An 18,424-nucleotide genomic window follows, 5' to 3' on the forward strand; every position below is an offset into this window, starting at 1 on the left:
CAAGGTTTTTCCCTGAAAAAAAGATACTTTCCGATCTTTTTTATCGCATTTTTGACATGTATAAACCTCTAATCGGTGTCTTCTCCTGTGAGGCACTATAATTTCACCCTGTTAGTGAGGGTTTACTTAAATCAAAGGTATACAAAATTAACTTATTTTTACGCCGGCCTGTTTAACGCCACCCATGAAGAAGTAACGCCATTAAGGGCCGGCGTTAAAAAAGCCCGATAAGGTAGCATCAGTAGATTTTTTTAAACGCAACAAAAACTAGAAAAGTTACTCAAAACCCCCGGCTATTCAAGTATATTCCCGACAGGTTCAAGACCCAGGAAATGTGCAACAAGGTTGTTCAAAAGAACCCCGGCTATTCAAGTATTTTCCTGACAGGTTCAAGACCCAGGAAATGTGTACCATGGCGGTTCGGCAGAAACCATGGACGCTCTCCATTGTTCCAGATCATTTTAAAACCGGGAAATGTGCGATGGCGCTGTTCGTGGCTATTCCTATCTAATCATATATGTGCCAGAGGCCCTTATGACGCAAGAAATGTGCAACATGGTCGTTCAAGAAAAACCCAATCTGCGATGGAATATTCCGGACCATTTCAAAACCAAGGAATTATGTGCCATAGCGGTTCCTATCTTCTCAGTTTCATTCCAGATCAGTCAAAGACCCAAGAAATGTGTACGGGGGCTGTGAAAGATGATCCCCAAATGTTGTAATTTGTTCCGGACTGGTTCTTGACCCGGGAAATGTGCATGGGTAACAATGAGCTGCTCGAAGCCTATCGTCAGCGGAAAGCGGAGAAGTATAGGATTAACAAGGAATTGCTACCAGTGGCTTGGCATCCCGACAGAGCAATAGACTGGTGTTTTTCAGAGGATGAAAAGGCAGACCATGAGCTCTTGTGGAGTAAATAAACGATGAACGAACAATGCGATGAATGTGAACGAGTACTCGACACCTATGACAGATGCTCCTGTGGACGAAGGTTCTTCATAAAAGCTAAGCTGCTCTGCTGGCACTGCTACCAAGAGTACATCACGTATAATGGTGGTAGCTGTCCATGTGATACTAGTTGAGGTTTTGTTTTTCTACAAATAAAGAGACATGTTTGACAAAATGAACAAAACACTAAACTTTTCAGGAATCGAAGTACCAACCACAAATATCTTATTCAATGTAGACTCGAAAATCATGAAACCTTCCGAAGTCGATGTGAACAAGGTCGTGATCTCGTCGATGGTCGACTTTTCAGTCCATGGCAACATGATCAAGTTCAAGCGCATCTATGTGGGACACAAGGAGTCGGATGATAAGATCACATCCCTCTGCATCCAGGCTCCCAAACAGAACAGCTATGGTATTCAAAAATATAACGAGACCGCCAAGTGGAAAGTGTGCTTTATCATCGATCCAGAAAATACGAAGCAGGCCGCTTATATCAAGTGCATGCAAAAGATCGACGCCCGGATCTGTGAGCTCGCCAAGAACTGCAAGCACCCCATGATCAAGCACATCTCGGATAACTCACCCATCAAGGAGAGATCAATTCCCAACTTTTGTCAGCAGAGCACAAAGTATGAAGACGGTAAACCAGTCAGGAAGATAACCACGCCATTCTTCAACAGGCACCAGCAGCAAGTGAATCCGGTGAATTATGAAGGGAAGAGGCTTTCCATGTTGGCAGCCATAACTTATAGAGATGTGTACCTTTCGTCTAACACCATCCCAGAAAGGAGCCTCGAGATTCGGCAAGCGATCATCACTGGGGCTCACGACATACCAAAGCAATCGCTGATGATCGATGTGGATGAGGGAGATTTTTCAGAAGATGAAGCCGACAACGCTGACTCTCTACCATCCGACGACTCTGTAGACCTCGAGTAAGAAACGACAGTCAATCAGGTGAACCTTCGGGTTTAGTTGTAGTGGATGCAAAGGTTTGTATGGTTGAAGACAACCATAGAAACAAACATGAACGACGTTAAGGCACTGAAAAAAGAAGCGAAAGCACTAAAGATCCGTAACTACTCAACTATGAAAAAAGTTGAACTCCTCGAAGCGATCCGTAAAGTTAAGTACAGGGATATTGGAACACAAACAGACGGTCCTTATTGTGAACCTTGCGTCACGATCGCTTGGGAGAAAAATCTTCAGCACCTTCTAGAAGATCTCGCTCAAAGGCAGCGAACTATCCTACACGATGATGACTTGCTGATCGATGGTGATACAGGTGAAGTTGTTGGTATAGCCTAGTATGCAGAAGCTACCTCCAACACACTAGACCCTACGAATAAGCAGGCGGCTCCTCTAAGTACCGCTGGCATACTGCGCGGGTCCAGAGATTTGTAGAGTACTACTGTACAAAACAACACAAAAACCAACATGAAAGAGAGCAAAAAATGTTCATACTATAATCGTTCTTTTACAATAAACAACTTCAAGATCTGCAAACGTAACGGACAACGAACAAAAAGATGCATAAGATGCATTGATAGTGATAAAGCGTCAAAGGAACGAAACAAATGCCATCATCAAAAACGATATTGTCGCATTTGCGATTTCGCCAGGTCTAAATATCATCTAATTTTAACCAGGATTCGCAGGTCATTAAACCGTGATACTGAGATAGCCTCTACCGAGTACCTAGGATGTAATATTGTAACCTTCAAGGCGCACATCCAGGTGCAATTCAGAGAGGATATGAACTGGTGGAACCAAGGGCAGTGGCAGTTCGATCATAAAATACCACCTAAATACAAGGAGAAGGGTGTTGATCCAAGCAAAGAGACGCAACTCGCGAGTCTCCACTACACCAACATGCAGCCAATGTGGATTAGGGACAATCAGTCCAAAGGGAGCCGCTTTATAAGTGAATAGAATAAGTCTAGCAAGCAGGTTCATGTTTGTCATAGATAAACATGAATGTTCCCGCACTGAAGAGGGAAGCAGGAGCTCCCTCCAAAAAAACTTACACTGAGTAGGCAGGTGGTTGTTCTAAGTAGCACTTACATGCTGCACAGATTGTAGTTATTTTATCGGCTCCTGTTTACCCTCTTCACGCCCCTTCTCGACCAGCTGCTGTCTCTCCCGTTCATTAAGGGACTCTACGATCTTTCTGGTTCTTTAGCGTATTTGCTCCTTGAGCAACATATACCGTTGCTTTTCCTGCATAATCAAGCTGAATTCATAATCGCTAATCGCTAATGAGATCGACAACAGAGTTCAGTTTGGTCTCCGCCAGCAGCCTGATGCTTTCATGCTTTTTGCTCTTGACATCTAGCCTCTTGCCCGTGTTCCTCAGGCATGTTTGACCCAATCCCACAGCTATGGTGATGCCCTCCATAGCGACGGCCAGGGGTACGCCAATACCGGATAGCATACTACCAATACGAACACCCGATGTAATGACACTTACGGTCAGCAGACCATGTTCGGTGTATCGAACCCACGTGCCATGCATTTTGAACTTTTTAGTAAGCTTGTCCCGCTCTTTGATCTCGTTACGTAGGTACTGTTCAACCTCTTCTATTTTCTTGAGTCTGTTCATTTGGCTTTCATCAACCTCCGTACTATCGGAAGGTGCACTCGGTAGGCTCGGATAAAACTTAGCAATATCTGTCATTCATTCTATCAGTAGGTGCATAGTTATTCCCACGAACGAAACATTCTTATCGTAGTGATGCCATCCGTGAGCATAAACTCCAGCCTTTCTGTTGACAGGAGTGTCAAAACTCCACGTCAACATGTCTCCCCATGCGTTTAGCTCTTTGGTGGAGAGCATAGCCAGCATCTTGGATTTTTTCACATCCAGAAAGCAATCATCCTCATCTAACTGAGGGCAAACAAGCCTCAGTCGCTGGTATACGTCAGTCCTATAGAATGAATCGCAGTCACCCTTCATATAGTATTTTTTACTGAGATCGTAGGGTAGACCCAAGAGCTCTTGCAGTTGTCGATGAATCACCACCGTGTACCCGTCATTGACACGGAGCCTCCAGAGTCCATTTTTCAAGACAAACAGCTTAATCTTGTCCTTTGCTTGACTGTTGACGATACTTGCTAAATACTCGATCTTATACAACCCATTCATTATTTCAATTCGAGTAACCCTTTGATCAGGCCCTACCTTACGGATGGTAAATTCGCAGTCCTGGTAGAGGTTCAACCATGTAGGTCGAATGCTGATCGACTTCAGGGCGATCCTCGTGTCGTGCCCCAGGTAGTCCCCAAATATTATAGGCTTTTTGATATCAGTGACCTACAATTGCCTCATGTTTCTTGAAACAAACATGAACATTTACTCGTATAACCCTAGAGCAAAGTACAAGTCCAACAGAGGTGAGTGGCCTCTCGGTGTAACTAACTTGGAGCCTCAGGACCTCTAGAGATAGGAAAAGGCGGATGTTAGTGCAATCATGTCAAATAAGCGGGCATATCCGTTAAATCAACGTAAAAAGGTCCATACCACCCCTTAGCACTTTACCATTCCACGTTAAATTATAGATCATCCACGTTAAATCAACGATAGAGGAGTCAATAAATCCATGTGCACTTTACCACTTTACGTTAAATAAGCGGGCATGCTCTATAATATCCGTCCAAAACCCCCTCCCCCGCCGTGTCCCCCGGGCCCCCTCCCCGTCCCATGGGTCCCTCCCCACCCTCACCTGTCGTGTCCTATAAATTATAGTGATATGTGTGTCTATAATGTCCTCTTGCCAGTGTAATAATGCCATCGACGATTATTCTTTTGTCATCATCTGCATTGAGTGCGAGTTTATTTGTTTTTATGGTGTTAATATCATGCTTAATGGATCGAAAGGTCATTTGGGTTCTGTAAACATTTTCACCCTCCAACAGGCATCTCTTATAATCATCGAAACCTATGGTCTCCCTCACCACACATTTCTTGACCCCCTTACACCTCTTATCCTCACTACCACATAGCTGTTTGTAAGCGTAGGTCTTCGCTCTTAGGGCGACAAACTCCGTCATTACCTTGCCACCTAACTCGTCCTTCATCAGCCCAATGATCTTTTTATTAAAACCTAATGGTAGAGGTCTACCATCTTTCTTATCGTACCCCGATGTGTCAAATCTCAAAGCTACATCGTCGGCGATATCTTTGTAAAAGTCGTCGGTTTTGATATGATAAACGAATGAATCTGTATCCATGTAGCAAAGCTTTACATCATTACCATATTTCGGTCTCATGTAATCATAGTGGAACTCATACATAACTATCTTGGACAAGTCGAGAATTGCCAGTCCTAGGTAGATTGGCTTATTCAGTTTGATCTTGATCTTGGACATCTCTATGCCCATCAGTGTTTCCGAGAACCACGTGCTACCCTTGAAGTTGGGCTTCATCACCATCTTCTCGTAATTCTTTTGGTTGGTGGCCAAACGTATATCCTTTTACTTACGTTGATTCTCCATTGTCTTCCCAAACACACTGTTGTTCATTAACTTGAAGAAATCCTTTTCGAAGTCATTCTTCGACTCCGTGCGCAGCCGTGTATTGAAGTCGATGTAAGGTTTCAACCATGCACTCTGATCAAATCTCAAGACCCTATGAACCTTATCCAGAACAAGACCGTGATTCAAAGCTTGAGCAAGCGCATGGATATGAATCACATAGTTCTTCTTGTCTGAAAGACACGGTGTCAGCTTCTCGACCCCATTGATAACCTTCCTCTCAGGCATGAAAGGAAGATCGTTATGGGAATCGTGAAGCTCCTGTGGATAGCTCACATCGACCTCAAGGATGTACCCCTCTTCACCGTTTTCCACAGCTAATTGCGAAATGAGTTCAGGTGTGAAGTGCGAAAGTTTACCGGTGTCAACCCACTCAAACCCTCCAGTCGGCAGCTTCTGAATCATGGCCCAGCCGTACAAATTATTTGAATCGAGGTACTGGAGATAGCTATCCATCTCCTTCTCCGATGTGTTATACTTGTCCCCCATATACTTATTGTTGGCCTTGGCGTAGCGGTGGACAGCCTGACACAATCCACCCCTAATACCCCTCTCAATGAACAGGACCATCTCCATATCTGACAATAAATCTAGACTAACCTTGGTCTTTTTCAAACACGCCCTCCAGGCTAATCCCGGAGCAGTGTAAAAGTGAGCCGGGTCTAGATCGTAGTTTCTCAAGCATGTTTCCCTAAAAGCTTCGAAAACATTGCTCAACAGCAAAACATCAGTGTTTAGATAAAGATCGTGATATTCACCGAGATTCTTCATGTCAAAGGCTTTCCATACTTTTTGAGCGTGAGCATAGTCAACATCGCTGATACCACTCATATTCAGTCGGCTGTAGAAAGCATCTTTTGGTGGAAGTTTAGTCTCATCAAACTTGTCAAATGAGTCTATGTATTTGTATGGATAAACACCTTTTCTCAACAGCAACCTGAACCGCTCATCGTTTCCTGTGTGCATATTACGGAACTTTTCAAGCAAACTCTGCTTATCAAGCTTCCTCCTGCAACCGACATCGCATTTACCACATTTTCCGTGAGCAATATGGTTTTCGTCAATATATTCAAACGAGCAGCTCGAGCCACACTCTTTATCATTACATATCATGTTGTTAACACCTGCGAGATTTGCACTAAGATTGTTTAGAGAGCTTGCCATAAATCTGATCGAGTCTATGAATCTCAGCTGTATCTTTTTGTCTTTGGTCTTCCCATTTTTGTCAATGTATTCACCAACCTTAACATTTATCGAGAAACCGATATACTTCTCCTTATTTTCGGCAATGACGCTTATACCTTTCTCTCCATGCTGTTTAGCAAGCTCTTTGATGAATAGATGTGCGTCATATCCACTCAGGTTATGGAAGACGACAGGGATATAATTGGGTACCTTATATCGGAGATTACACTCACGGTGGGCAGCCCCACGAAACTTACCGGTGAAATGGCAGTGATCTCTAACCTTGATGTCATCCTTGTAATTAAATTCTTCCATGCAAATGTGGCACACCCCGGCTCTCTTGAAACTGTCACGCTCCTCATCCGTCAGTGGATCCATTTCTTTCTGAGGAAACATGTTATATAACCTTTCAGCCTCGGAAACCACATGATCTACAAAGCGCGGAACACAGTCCTCACCGCGGTAAAGCTTCAGAGGGTCCGAAACTTCACCATGAGCATATTTGCTATAACAACAGAATCCTGTGGGAACATGTTTACCAACTTTCTCGGTGGATGATCCGCATTTTGTCTCTTCTTCGGGCAACTCTTTTGTGAAAGCTTCGAAATCGGCATACATGATGAATGGGGCTTTGAGCTGAAACTTACCATCAGTGAAGGTTAAGGCGCTACCCTCCTCAGGGAGTTGAATCTTAGCGGCATCGTTATTCTTGCAATACTCAAAGTGCTCATCCCTTTTCTGTTCGCTTGGAAAACCAGAGAGACAATTCAAGCAATAATACTCCTTATTTTTATGCTTTGAGTTGGCCTTGCTCAGGACACCGCTCAAGTTCTTAACAGCGATATAATGTCTCTTATCCCCATCACACAGTAAAAACAAAACAACTGTCTCCTTACGATCCAGATGCTTCGACTTGCGACACATGTAGATAGCTTCTCCCTCATCCTTTGTCAAAACATGCACAGCGACATCGGGGTTCCTTCTCTCAAACAAATCTATGTTATTTAGCGCCATTGGGAAAGTTAGACCATCCCAGTTATACTTATCATGCTTCTTAAGAATTGAGATACGCTCAGGATTACTTTTGATCAGATTGTGGTTAAGCGCGGCGATAATAGCCCATTTGAAGCATTCATCATCTTCATTTTTAGGATTAATCACAGATCGCTTTCCACTGAAGTTCTCCGGCAGCGGTAGGTAAGAACTACCTCTGGTTAATTTTAGTTTGTGAAAATCAACATGCATATGTAGTATTTTATCAATTGTGAATCCGCTAGCCGGCAGCGCGGGGTTCTCAATCTGCTCGATTATCTTATTACGCATCCAATCGAAAACATCAGAAATGTCATCGTGGGCGTGCAGTATCTCCATATAGCTATTGAAAGCTTTATCGACATGTACACACGGGGCATCAGCCGAGCTGGTGTCCTCCCTTACCCACTTCACCCACAAGGTCGCCTGAGTCTTCAGCGACTTCTTCTGCCCGAGCACGTCACTCATCAACCTATTTACGACGTGCTCGACCTTTTCGAGAAAGACCCTGACATTCTTCCCACCATCCGAGTTTATTTTGAAACGTTTGTATGAACCTACAAAAGCTTCTTCAATGGGGTTATAGGGGTTTTCCTCCTCTTCCTCCTCCTTCACCTCTTCCTCCTCTTTCACCTCTTCCTCCTCTTTCACCTCTTCCTCTCCACTGCCCTTTTTATACAAACCCATGATCTTATCCTTCATGGTTTTGAAAGCTTTACTCGCTTTCTCCTTAATAGCCCTAGGTACATGATTTATTAACCAGTCTCTCCATTCAATCAACTTGCTTTTCAAATCCATGTCTTGTTGGCTAGTACCGAATCTCGAGGGTCTAGGCATCGGTATTGGTCTATTTGGTCTAGGCATCGGTATTGGTCTGGTGGGTCTCGGCATGGGTACTGGTCTAGGCATTGGTATTGGTCTCGGCGCTGGTACTGGTCTGGTGGGTCTCGGCACGGGTACCGGTGCTGACACAGTAGTGGGTGTCAATAATTCGATCAGATCGGCCTTTCTGAGCCTTGAGTAGCCACGTAGGCCGCGTTCTCTAGCGAGAGCTCTTAATTCAACAACTGTATTTCTCGAAGTCATATCGGGTTGTGATATACTATATGTAGACCTTTAAGATGGCTGAATACAATCGTGAAACCAAAAAAAAGATTCATAACATTTGTTACTCGCGTGAGTAACAAAAAAAATCTGACCCCCAACAAATCAATTATATTGTTTAATGACAAGATCGATGGATGCACGACATATAGGGCATTTATCCCCCCTCTTCTCCAATTTATATGCGCACGATAAACAGCAGCAAAAATGCCCTGTTCTACCATGAACAATGGTGGAGGTCTTTCGTTTAGAAAGACAAATGATACATCTATCATCTTCATCAATACCATCTTCATCCTCATCATCACTCACATCATTCTCAACCGGTGCTGGTACTGGTCTAATCGGTGCTGGTACCGGTCTTGGCACCGATACATTTGGTCTCATCACGGGTCCTAAAAATTCGGTCACTTCGAGATCCAGCATCCCTAGGACGAGCGATAAAGTCATATCGGGATCTCTTGTGGGTACTGTTGATAACAATAATTCGATAAGCTCAGACCTTCTGAGCCGCGAGTATCCACGTAGGCCAAGGTACCTCGCTCGGGCTCTTAAATCAGGGACCGTGAAAAGATCAAAGTCATCAATATATTCTCTACTGTATATCAAATCGAGAACGATTCCTGAAGACATGCTTGGTTGTGATATACGATTTTGTAATCTTTAAGATGGTTTTATAAATCGTAAACCGTGTTGGAGTGTAATGAGTGTCATCGTTTGTAATACAACCATAACGCTAAAACACACATACATCGATAGACCATGGGTACCCACCCACCAGCACCTCGAGGGTCCACATTTGTTACCCGATCGGGTAACAAAAACAATGCGGGTTGTTCAATCCTTCAACACAAAGTAATACCGGCAGCCAATCGATATATTGAATGATCCCACCGATTTTTCAGATATCTCCTTGAAGACACCGATACACTGTCTGGTGAATAGAATCGGAAATATTTATCATAATGATATTCATCATAATAATTACTACAACAACGAATACAACTAAGAATCATTATGACAAGCTTCCTGTCAAAGACGGGATTCACCCTGTACTCTTCGGGTATATCCCACACGTTGAAATTTTTGTAATTCGACAGATCTATGATAACAGAACTACTACTCCGACATTCATCATCGTAGTAACGTAGGGTTAATCTCGGTGATGTCTCTCCATCCACATCAATGTTTCGGAATAAGATCGGGTGCATTTTTGGCACGGGTACCGGTTTAACCGGTGCTGATACTGTAGTGGGTGTCAATAATTCGATAAGCTCATCCTTTCTGAGCAAATAGTAGCCATGTAGACCATTTTCTCTGACGAGTTTCTTTAGTTGTTCTACAGTTTTCGATTCCAATGGCGTAGGTTGTATTTCGGGTTCTGGAGGTTGTAGTTCGGGTTCTGGTATCGGTTCAATAGTAACAGGTGCTGACACTGTAGTGGGTGTAAATAATTCGATAAACTCATCCTTTCTGAGCCTTGAGTAGCCACGTAGGCCGCGTTCTCTAGCGAGAGCTCTTAATTCAACAACTGTATTTCTCGATGTCATGCTTGTGTACGATATACGATTTTTAATCTTTAAGACGGTTTTAAAAATCGTAAACCGTGTTGAAGGGTCGCGAGTGTCCTAGTTTGTGGTTGCCCCACCATGCTAAAATTGTAGTAAAACACGCTAAAACACACATACATCGATAGAACATGGGTACCCACCCACCAGCACCTTGAGGGCCATGACCGGTACACCAACATTTGTTACCCGCTCGAGTAACAAAAAAAAAATACCCAATCACTTGGATCTCTTGTCGTTATAACGTTTTTGAGCTTTTAGATATGCCTCCCTGTTTTTCGACCTCCACCTTGAACAGTATCCATACCATTCCTTCTTGGTATCCAGATCGATGGTGTAGGATGGGTCGAGATCATTCTTCTCAATCACCTCAATCAATTTAACCTTTTTCATCCCCACGATATACTTAATTCCACGGGATTTAGCAACCTCTCGCAACTCTCTAAGTTTCATCAATTTATATTCGGGTACGGTGGAATCGGTAGTACTAGTCATGTCTGACATATTAATATAAATATAAATATAAAAAACTTTAAGCACTTTTATCGTACCACATCATAACAAAAAGAGATAAATAAAGGTGTGCATAAATAAAACATGTCAAACTCTAAACTTTAAGAGACTTACTATCAACCTCAAAATTTATGGAAAGGACAAAAGGCTGGTCAGAATTTAAGAGGATTCGGTTTCAAGCCAAAGGAGATTAAGAAGTGGCTATCAAAACAAGCATTTTGGCAAGTACATTTACCCGCTCCAAAACATGTTGAAAGACCACATTATGAAGTTACCACCCCTAATAATTTACATCAATTCGATTTATTGTACATGCCCGGTGACATACTGTATGGTAATAAATATAAGTACATTTTGTCGGGAATCGATGCTGCTTCCAGATACAAAGTAGCCCGACCTTTGAGGACTAAGAAAGCCAAAGAGGTTGCCGCTATGATTGAGGACATCTACAAGGCAGGACCATTAACTTATCCGAAAACTTTCCAATGTGATAACGGTTCAGAATTCAAGGCAGATGTATCAAAATTGTTGGAGAAGCATAAGGTTGAAATTAAAAGGGCGACTACAAAATATAAGCATACGCACACAGCTTTTGTTGAGGCGTTGAACAAGATACTTGCGGAAAATTTATTCAAAATACAAGATGCTCAAGAACTGAATGATTCGGAAAAGGTATCATCTACATGGGTTAAGCATCTGTATAAACTGATTGATAGGCTAAACGATACAAAGACGCAGATGATTGGTATGAAACCAAAAGATGCTATTATAATGAAAGAGGTGCCTCTTGCTAAACGAGAGAATTATCCACCTGAAGTAGAATTACCTAAAGATGGCCTGTATAGATATCTACTACAACCTGGTGAAGAGCATGATGATGGGCGGAGACGGGCAACCGATAGAATATGGTCGAAAAACACATATAGATTGCGTGAGGTAATAGCGCAACCTAGTAACCGTGTAATGTACTATGTTCAAGACGGACCCGGACGGGCTTTTGTAAAAGAGGAATTGATGTTAATACCTGAAGATACAGAATTACCTCCTGATTATGTGCAAGGTTGGTGAAAAAGGGGGACGATACATAAAAAGTATCTTTACCTGTATCTGGTAAAGATGATGCCGGGGATCGCACAGGGCGGTCGGCAGATAGGGCCGCTATGGCTCGGGACGATCGCGCCACATAATGTCACAAACCGCCTTACTTTCAAATATTAATTTTTCAAATAGCACACGAAATATGCTAATGGTATGCAGGCACACATTACTAACTTTGTTCCTGATTTAATGTCTTTTTTAGACTTTGGACCTCGGCCATTAGACTTTTTTCAAACTGGTTGCGCGTTTCGCTCTCCATCTTTCCTTCGGTTTTCGTAATTTTATCCAGAGCTTCGTAGTATATACCGCACAGGGTTTGAAATTCAATGTGACTAATGTCATCATTATTCAGGGCCCGCGAGAAGGAGTTTTCAAACACGGCGATGGCAGACGTCGCAACATCATATAATTTCATGACTTTGTCAAGTTTGCTCTGATATCTTTTAATCATGGCTGTGATAATGCCGGTGGAAATAGAGCCAGATAGGGCCACACCACCCAATCCGACAAAAACGGGGATTCCAATAAGGGTAGCGCCCGTTACTATTGAACCAATACCGGAGGCAATGGTTAGGGTGCCCGCGCCGGCATTTAAAAGCACTAATCGGTGTAATGCCTTGTTGTATTTCTCATACTTTGTGTTGAATTTGTTTTTTAATTTTATCAACTCCTCAAGTTGGGAATTAACTGTATTTGTGTTAAACTTGTCTTGCTCGCTCGAATACTCAGGAGCCGTGGGTAGCTTCGGATAAATCTCTGCCATTGGTTACTACAAAGAAAAAAACTTTACTCTAAATAACCTATATCTAGTTTATCCAGATCCTTGAGAGTTCTGTGATATGTATCACACAAACTTTCAAAATCGGCTCTACTGATGTATGATGAAAAGTTTGGTAGCGTTTTATCGAACACATCGATGGCATTTTGTACAACGCGATATGAGGCTCTGACTTTGTTAAGTTTCTCCCGATATATCTTAACATATTCGGTGGTAACCGCACACGAAGCAGAGCTTAATAGACACATACCCGAACCCCAAACTGCGCGGCCTTTTCTAATAATGGTCGCTGCGGTCGCTATCGAGCTGGTAACGGCCACGGTTTCGGACATACCCTCCATAAGCGCCAATATGGTCAGAGATCCGCCGTATTTGTCTATCCTATCATAGAACTTATCTCGTAATTTCAGCAGCTCCTCAAGTTGGGAATTGGATATATCTGTTTTAAACGCTTCCACAGGACTAGAATGCTCTGCCATTTCTATTATCTTAAGAAAAAACTATCCTCTAAATAAAATAATGGCGGACATTGATATTGATCCGTTTGGTGAACATGGTCAAACCGACGAGGGCCCCGATGAAACCACACCCCTGGTACCGAAGGAACGCACACGGGTACAGATACATACACCCGATGAAAAGGAGACATCATTCGGTGGAGGCTCCTCTCAACGCGCTAGAGTTACTAGTGAACGGGTTAAATCACTCTATGAGGTGCTACTAACTAAATATCCAAACGAGGACCCGAGTGTGATACATACCGATCTGTTTGAGATTCGTGGTGGTGAACTATACTACAAGGGTGATAACAGCCCGCTGACACATGGTGGATCTCTAAGGTCCACCGGTACCATTGCAGATCTACTTGGTAAGAAAAGGCTGCGCAGTTTGGGGTTCGATATACCGAAAGGTAGTATAACCCCCCGACAGGCTGCTAGGCTAAACAAAATAGAAGAGAGACTACCGTCACCTGATAAAATAGAGAATGCGACCGATATAGAATTAGAAACCATATCTGGAGATGTGGTGAACAGTGCGGAGGACCTGGTCTCGCTGGTCGATGATAGTACACTGAGAGGTGAATATCCCGCGGGTGATATTCGTGGATTGGATAGTTCCGTGCAAAAAATTCGGGGGAGTCTCCAACTCGCGACCGCTAAAAAGGTAGATATCGAGAACGAGATACATAAGGAAGAAATGAAGTTGAAGGAGTTGGAAGATCCGTCGTACACGGATGAACAGAAGGAGAAGGTGGCTGAGAGGTTGGAAAAGCTAAACGATATGTTGGAGGCTAACCAGGATGGTATCAATATCCTCAAGGGTAAACTTAACAGTCAAATAAAAAGCATCAAGGAGACGATTGCCAAGGTACTTAGCAAAGAAACCACATTGGGTGAAAAGATACGAACTCTATTCCGTGAGCAGGGTATCACCGTTGTCAGTGTACTAACGGCATTCGGGATGGTTATCGGACTTTTGGTTGAAACTTTGACACCCGGAGGTGGGGGGTCATCCACCGGTAATACAAAAAATCATAAAAAAACCGAAGGTGGTGCGAGGGAATGGATAAAGAACAAGCTGAGTGCGCTAGGATCTCTCCTGGGTAGATTAGCCGGTGCCGCAGCCGCATCACTACCGGGTATAATTGGATCCATCGTATCGTGGATCCTAAATAGAGCAAAGGAAGCCGTTGGTTGGTTGAGTCAAAACCTTTGGGCTTTGATAGTTGGAATCGGAGGTCTGATATACACCTACATGGTTACAAAGCGTTAGCGGATCTGGAATATATGTTACATGACACATGTAACATAATACCTGCGGTATCGTACTATTTTTCGAAATACCACACGGCGCCACCGACACCAATCATGCTTAGTGCGATAAATGCCAATTCCCGTTCATGTTGGCCGTTGCTGGGTGTATAAAAGTCGCTCAATACAGGTTCGCGTGGAATATCCGTGAGAGTTGACCCTCCAAACACTTTTCTATATTCACGCATCGCATCATCCAGCTCTGTGAATTTACCCTCGGCCTTCTTCTCAAGTCTGAGCTGCTTATTGATAAAGTCCACCCTCTCTTGTCTTTTACGTTGCCATATAACCTGAGCCTTCTGCAGTTGTTCTATGGCCAGATCATGCCGCTTCCGTTCCTTATCTATCCTATCCTTGGATAAACTTGAAAAGAGGTAGCTTGATCCGGTGAAAGCCAAAGCGTTCGCGAAGGCACCTCCCAACATCATTGCAATTGAAGCCATGTTTCATATACTACTACAGTATATTTTAGTGTTGTTATTTTAATACGATAGCTTCGGAGTCTATGACATCCGTATCCACCTCCGTGTATTCCACCTTGGGTAAAATACTCTCAACTTTCTTACGTCGATATAAAACCCACACCAACCATTCCAGTATTCGCAACATTATATATTTATAGTTTCAGGTATAATTTTTTGCTTAACTAGATATTCTCTTGACATTTCACTTGCGGCGACTATGGCTACAAGCTTTCCGGTATCTTCCAGGTCAAACTTCTGAATTGAGGGTGGTGTCATTTTTAATACCTTTTTCCCGAGCATTGAATAGCCTACAGCGAAAACGCATACGACCGATGCTTTATAAATATCGTTGACTATACTTTTCTTATCCATGTTCTATATATACTTCGAGATTATATTATCGCGATATAATGCCTTTATTCCATTTCAAGTTTACTTATTCTCATAGTTTTTTTATTACCTGCGTTACTTGGTGGGGTACCCTTCACCTTAATATTTTTGTCCTTATTTTTATAGACGAAATAAGCACCAATTAAGACAAGTACTATCACCCCACCACCACCCATTATTGTGTAGTTCACTCCACCGTGTTTAGGGCCATCTGTCACAGAATCCTCAATGACAATATCCTTAGGATCCTCCAACTGTGTCTGAGGTGCCGGCCGGGTTTGTGTCTGAGGTGCCGACTGTGCCTCCGTCTGAGCCATGAGCAATCTTTTATATTCTTGCCTATTTTTACGGTTGTATTCAGCCAGCCTCTTACCGGCCTCAACCTTTTTAGGGTTCTTCGTTGTCACCTGAACTGGAGTATCCGACATCTTTAGTATCCGTATCGATATTGTTTAAACTTTTCCCGCGATATAATGCCTACCTGTTATTAAACCTACACTGATTGGTGATAGTAGTGATCCGAACTTATAATATAGATCACATGTGAACCTTTGGAGTGCCGAGTTTAGGAATGGATCATTCTCCAGGTCATCACTCAGAGCTTTTTGATTTTTTATACCCAGGGCTGTACAGGCACCGAGGGAGTACATGTGGATTATTGACTCCCCTAGAGACTTTACCATTTGACCGGACAGTTTAGCCTCGTATATGGTGAACAGTTTATCCACCTCATCATTCTTGAGCTTTTGAATTTGCTCCTCCGTATACATCTTACCAAGATATAACTTGCTATTTCCTGTCAGCACGCACTCGAGCAATTTCTGTCTCTTACCATCATCCTGGTCCTCGATAAAAATTAGGTTGTCAATTGCGGTTTCAGCCATTTTCAATAGCGATAGGTATTTTTTAATACAAAAAAGACAGAAACTAACCAATACCAGCAATAGCACTACAGCTATCACCAGTAATATGAAATTTATATATTCTATCATTATAGGATAGTACTGTAGTTTTCCTATAGATTTGTTACAAGGGTCTTGTAACAAAAAACTTCCAATCTAGCAAATCACGTGGGTTCTTGGATGTTCCATCCTCATGACTAAATGTGTATATTTGCCATCTTTTAGCCTTTCCTTAACCTTCTGGATCTCTGATGATTCAATGACATCATTCTCTTCGTGGATAGTTGCGAGATCATGTCTATCCTTCGGATACCACACATATAACATTTTTGCCTGCCTTCGTAAGTTCTTCGGTATCGCGGTGTATGATTGTGTGAGTAGCCACATGGTGTGGTTTCGATGTCGACCGCTGATGGCCAGCTCCAGCAATGGTTGCCTCTTTTTGTCCAGTTTCTCATCCGCGATGATGTCATCGATCAGGAATAATGTTTTGTATCCGGCACAGAAATCCGTCATCTTTTGGATCCATTCATACAACATACCCATGGGCTCAATTAGAATCACATATTTATCCCTCCAGAACCATTTTCGACACATATATGTCTTGTTCCATCTTAATGTTGGACATATAATCACAATGAAATCGAAGTGATCAAAGTATTCACTCTCTAGTAGTGTTACAACGCGTTTGGATTTTCCGCAGCCCGTTGGACCGACGAATAGTGCCGTGTGAGGATCTTTCATGTAGTCCATCTTAATATAGTACATCCATAATTTCACCGTTTTGAATATTTAATTGAGCATCCATGATTAGATATATGTAAGCGTTTAAGGATCCCGCTGCCTCGGCCGTCTTTTCAACTTGCAGTGTGATACCCTCGTTCGCATTTTCAATCCGTCGACCGGTCCCGTGCAGTGAGTTTTCATCTATGGTTCTGAAATCCAGCCATAGAGCATATTTCGTGGTTAGGTAGTCCGCGACCTTCACATCATGTAATTGCAAATGTTTTTGTATTTCACCGGCATTGCCATCCCTTTGTTTACCCTCTGCAAAATACTTGCAAATTTCACCATAATGCTCAAACGGTTGCATTCCCTGAGCGAAAAGTTGGTTGGGCTTACCCTTAACTATGGCGGATACCTTTTTGATCTTAGGATTGTAGAACCTACCTGTATCTCGTTTGTAAGCTTTCTCTTCCTCAAACAGAACCAATATACCCTTCAGGGACTTGCATGGTGTATTGAATGACCAATTCCACGTTGTGTCTGACTTATCCACCCTAATTTGTCTATGTCTCAAGAATCTGTCGTAAAGTACGGCCATGTTTTCGTATTCATTTGAAATGAATCTGGCAAGTGTCGGTTGTGTCACAATCTCATATTCCAGAGATATGTTGGAGATTTTGTATTTAGCATCCGGCGCCGGTGCCGAGGCTGAACCGGAAGGTTTTGTCGGTGTTGATAATACGACCCTGTCGTAATTGTTGAATGTTATCTCATAACATAACCTATTACCTAATCCGGCCTGATAATATGGGATCGTGCTATCCAACATTTCAAAATCTAGTGGTATGGTGAACTTGTTTTTATATGCATCATAGATTGCTTTGTCCGCTACCTCCGATGCGTCTTTATCCGCGGCTCCAACTCTCAGTTTCATGCAATTTTCCGTGCACCCATCATCGGATATGATACCTTGTCTGATTGAGTTCCCCTTCTCATGCTTTGTCAGCCATAAATCTCTGTAACATCCGAAAAGATCAAAGTCATCAATGCTCAGAATCTCGGTACCCTCGAACTTGATAGCTAGCTTTTTAACAATTGCCCTCCCTATGTTAGAGACCAATGTTCTCTTAGTGTCAGCTTTTGACTCGAGATCAATGTCGAAACTTAGTTTCGAAGTACCCGGAACAATGACATCATCGTTACCTAAATTAGGGAACCTAATCAGGAGTAACTGGTTCTGATCAATCTCACTTGGGTTGTGAGTGACAATTACTTTTTGATGCGTTCCTTTTACGCCATGTGCGATTCTAAGTGAACGTTCTGGGTTTAACTTTTTCCCGTATTCCATGCTATTCCATATTACTTTTAT

The sequence above is a fragment of the Hydractinia symbiolongicarpus genome, chromosome 4 (genome assembly GCF_029227915.1).
Source record: "Hydractinia symbiolongicarpus strain clone_291-10 chromosome 4, HSymV2.1, whole genome shotgun sequence".
Lineage (NCBI taxonomy): Eukaryota > Metazoa > Cnidaria > Hydrozoa > Anthoathecata > Hydractiniidae > Hydractinia > Hydractinia symbiolongicarpus.